The sequence below is a fragment of the Phyllobates terribilis genome, unplaced genomic scaffold, assembly GCF_046119375.1.
Source record: "Phyllobates terribilis strain yellow unplaced genomic scaffold, ASM4611937v1 Scaffold_1__5_contigs__length_1240528914, whole genome shotgun sequence".
NCBI lineage: Eukaryota > Metazoa > Chordata > Amphibia > Anura > Dendrobatidae > Phyllobates > Phyllobates terribilis.
Genome location: NW_027362761.1, coordinates 251,618,435 through 251,623,457, shown reverse-complemented (window position 1 = coordinate 251,623,457; position 5,023 = coordinate 251,618,435).

Here is a 5,023-nt window from a genome sequence, read left to right as displayed (position 1 = left end):
CGGAGTCGAGGAGAGAAAGAGTAGACCCGGGAATGGAGCGGCAGCAGAGCAGCACCGGCCCGCTGGCCAGGAGCCTGCCGGAAGCAGAGCAGAGCAGCACCGACCCGATGGTCAGGAGCCTGCTAGAGTCGACAACCCCGCTAGGCTTAGCGGAGATCCTGGCGCAGCTTCCCCGAGATCGGGAGTGCGCGCGGAGTGCCCTGGAGGGCCTCGCGGGAAGGATGGCCCGAGTGCAGAGGGAGATCCTGGCGGAGTGGGGCCGGGAGATGGCCCAGCAAGCTGGAATCCGCCCACGGAACCCGCTCCCTTGGAAGAAGACGTCGACTACCTCTGCGGATGACGCGGGAGGACCCAAGGCCGGAGACGGCGCAGAAGAGGGAGCGAGACGCATGGCAGCAGGTAAGGGGGATGCCTATACCCCATACCGGAAGACCACCCACCTGCCCCAGCTCCCCGTCGCAGAGCCCGAAAGTCCCCCTGCCGTACCCGAGACCGCCATGACACCGCCACCGACTAGGCCCCAACCGGAAGCCGCCGTCGCGACCCCAGTGACGTCACGCGTCGTGACCCGGAGCGTGGCGCAGGAAGAAGAGCCTCCGGCCTGGTCACAGGGCCTAGCGTTTCCGGGCGCCGCATCCAAAGCAGAGCCATCTACCTCCGCGGAGCCTCCGGCCTGGTCGCAAGGCCAGGTAACCCAGGGCGCCGCCGTCCTTACGGTGCCCTTCACCTTCCAGGTGCCCCAGGCCTGGCCGCAAGGCCTGGGCAACCCGGGCGCCATCACCACCGCGCCCGCGCCCGTAATACCAAGGGTGCCACACCTGGGGGAGGACCTCTTCGGCCAGCTCACATGGCCGGACGGGCGGCCCTTCATCTGGCCCGAAGGGTACCCTGAGCTAGAGCGGCAGCAAAGACGAGGGCCCTTGTGTGAGCCCCTGATCCCGGCTCCAAAGCCCGTGACTCGGGTCTCGCCTCCACTCGAGGAAGCCCAGTTCGTGTGGGACCCCACGGGAGAAGATTTGATGGGGTTCACCGGAGAGACTCGGGCAGCTGCAGCAGAGCGTACCGAGTGTTGCCGTCAACAGCTGGCAGAGTTCAAGAGAGAGCGGGAGGAGAGGCGGGCCAGAGAGCAATGGGCCCGGACCCGCAGCGCGGAGCAAAAGAGCCGGACCAGAAGGGACCCCCGTGCAGCAGATCGTCCCCGTACCATCGGGACGGTAATAAAGTTTAATGCGCAGCATGGGTGGGGCTTCATAAAGGACCAGAACACCATGGGTGACGTCTTCGTTACCCGACGGGATGTCGAGTCTCACCTGCCAGAGGGTCACAAAGGCCGTGACCTCTACGTCGGTGACGAGGTAACGTTCACCCGGCACAAGTGTGCCAAAGGACCTTACGCCCTCCACGTACACCGCCTGACGGAGGAGGAGTTGCGGAGCGAGGAGGAAGAGCCAGAAGACCCGGACGGGTTCAAGGCTAGGAGGTACTACGATTAAGAACAGTAGTAAAGAAAAACTGTATATAGTTACCCGTCGGGGTACACAAGTAACCGTGGCTGCTTTAAAGTTTAGTCCCCGTTGGGACCAGTGAACAGTTTAACCCGTGTGTCCCTTACCCAAACCAGGCTGAGGACTGTGAGCAGCCATCCCTTTCCCTTACCTGGCCGGGGACTGAGAACGGCCAAAACTTCCCTGTACATAGTTGCGCTTCCTAAGGCGCCCCCTACTGGTTTTATAAGGAACTGCTTTTCAAAAGACTGTCGCACTTTACCTGGTCACGAGTTGCACGGTGACCAGAGGAGGAAGAAAGAAAGAGACGACGAGAATGTTATGATGATGTTTATATGAAAAAGTTTATATATATATAATATTTTATATGTTTTATATGTTTATAAAAATTTGTATGTTCGGTGTTTTTGTCTTTGCAGCCCGAGGACGTGCTGTGATTTACCAGGGGGGAATGTAGCACCCTGAGGATTCGGCTGCTACAGGGGTATTGCACCTCAACCCAGAGGTGTGATATTCCACTCCCGGGTAAGGAAGGAGTGTGGAACTGAGCTCAGATAGACTGCATGCACTACATACATCCCATTCCAGAGGAGCAGGCCGACGGCACTCCCACTTAGAAATGTGCAGGTGCGACCGAGCCTGTTCCTGGCTGGAGTGGGAGGGGGGAGGAACATCCCATGTAGTGTAGGGGCAGATAGGGGGAGCAGTCTGGGTAGTGATAGGAGCTCATTGGGTGCTGGTCACCTGAGCTCACACATAGAGGGATATATAAGGAGGGCACCAACTAGGATCAGGGTCAGACGCAGAGGAGCCTGTCAGTCAGCTGCAGAGAGCAAGTCTGCTGCAGAGGAAGTCAGCCTGCAGCAAGGGAGCAGAGCAGACCTGAGCCTGAAGAGAGAGAGAGTGGAGTGCAGAAAGACCCAGAGGGGGGACAAAGAAGGGACCCAAGAACCCAAATAAGAACGCCGGGTGAGGAGTCAGCAGAAGGGTACCGGAACCCAAGCTGGTGGGGGTAAAGACATTCCCCAGCCAGAGACCGGAGACCGTGGGCAGAGTCTGTCACGGTCACCCACTACATTCACCCTGAAGGCACACCACATGGAGGGTCAGGGAACCTGAGGCCAAAGGTTGCCCAACAGAAGGCCCGAGGGAGCTGGATTTAGGTGAATCACTGGTGGGGACGGCTGAAGGAAGGACAGAGGGAGAGCTCAGGGCCACGCTCTGGACTTGTTTGGGGGTTGGCCGGATCCAGGACCTGGTGGACGCAGCACGGCTCGGGAGGTCACTTGGAGCTAGAGTGACCAGGAACATCTGCAGTAAGTAAAGACCCTTAACTGCACTACCCGAGTCTGTCATCATTACCGGCTGCATCGCACCACCACAACCCCCATCCTCTGCGCCTGTCCCCTCTGAGGCTATACCCCTCCCGTTGGGGGTTATCCCACCAAGCTGCGCATCCACCATCAGCCTCAGCGGACCCTGCTGCAGCGGCGGCCACAGTGACCGCATCACAACGGGTGGCGTAGTCGACACAACGAACTTTAATAACATCAGTAAAGACTGCCACATAACCCTGAGCTTGACGCCCTGGGCACGGGACCGGGTCACAGCCGCTCGGAGACTACAACCCCCCATCTGATCCGGTGCCGGGTATTCCCCTCAAAAAGGAATATGTCCCAGGGGGCGCGTCACTTCCATTCCTCTGTTTCGTCAGGTGCAGTTCGAATTTCTTCTCTTTCTGAATCATGAAGAGATAATTCTGCTCTGTCTAAGAACTCTTCACCTTCCTTAATGATTTTCAAGGTAGTTAACCTCTCTTCTAGATTTCGCAACTTTTCCTCCAACAGGGACACAAGCTTGCATTTCTGGCATGTGAAGTCTGGCTTTTCCACTGGCAAGTCTGTGAACATGTAGCAGGATATGCAGCTCACCAAATGGCTCCTGGACTCTTCCATGTTCTTATTGTTAATGTTCTGAAAACAGTGAAAAAAGAATAAAAAAAAAGCTTCAAAATGCGCGCGCCTCTCGGCGCGCGGTTTACCGATGTCCTCTTTTCAGCTCCAACAGCCAAAATCCAGTGTTCTTTGAGCTCGCGGAGACTCTTCACTTACCCCAAAATGCAGTGGGAATATGCAAATTATCTCCTCAGGACTCCTCCCCTGGTTTACCGATGTCCTCTTTTCAGCTCCAACAGCCAAAATCCAGTGTTCTTTGAGCTCGCGGAGACTCTTCACTTACCCCAAAATGCAGTGGGAATATGCAAATTTTCTCCTCAGGACTCCTCCCCTGGTTTACCGATGTCCTCTTTTCAGCTCCAACAGCCAAAATCCAGTGTTCTTTTAGCTCGCGGAGACTCTTCACTTACCCCAAAATGCAGTGGGAATATGCAAATTATCTCCTCAGGACTCCTCCCCTGGTTTGATTTTTTTACTCTGCACGAACTTCGCATACAGCTGAAATTTACCGCCACAAAATGACAAACTGATTTATGGCTTGCTGTATCACGTTAGTAACAGGCAAAATTAGATTTTTAAAGGTGTACTCGTGCATGGAGTACAATATAAGCGGTGCACAACAGAGTTCTATGCTGAAATGTGCCCTGCTGTCTTTGTCTGGACCTCACTAATGGCACAAAAAAGAAATGTGCTGGAAGGTCGATTTCACAGCCACATAGGACACTAGCTATTTAAAATATCTGACTTAAAGCAACCATCTAGCTAACTAGATAAAATCTCTCAATATCCAGGAGCAGCGTCAGGAGCATCCTCTCTGAGCTGTTATACTGACAAAATAGCACTAAAACAACATGTCCGCTCTTTATATAGAGAGGGACATGTGATTTCAGCAGCCAATGGCACAAGCCCTTGTGTCTGGACGGTGTGAATGGTTCCTGCGCTCTTATTGGCAGGCTGAAATTTGCACACATAAACTTAGGGAAAAAAAATTAGATTACAAGCACGCCGCTCCTCTAACCTCTCCCCACTCTCTCCCCTCATCAAACACGTCCCGTCCCCCCCCCCCCCCCTGCTCATCATACAGCACCACTATCCTAGCCAAAGTGATACAAATGCAGTAGTGGAAATGCAATAATTTCCTGCACTTTTGCCGAATTTTGCCGACTTTAAGTAAAAATGCCCGTGTGACTGATCACGAATCAGAATGTGCAATGTTCGTGCTGAATTTGAAATTCGCGAACGTTTTTCTAACATGTTCGCTCATTTCTAGTGGAGATCATAGTTCATCTAAGGTGCATGTACATTAGTCAGTTGCAGCCTTTAAACGACAGCTGATCTGCTATATGAAGCCGATCAGCAGTCGCTTAATAACCTTTTTAGACAGGATGTGGCCTCACTTTAATGTGCACAAAACAATCGTTAACATGATCATCTTGTGCACATAGAAAAGCATTGTTCTCAGCAGCACATGTGTACACAGAATGTGTTGCTGAGAACGATGATTTATAAAAGGAGTCTTTCTCCCCCAAAACGCCAATTAATCTGCATACACATTTATATAAG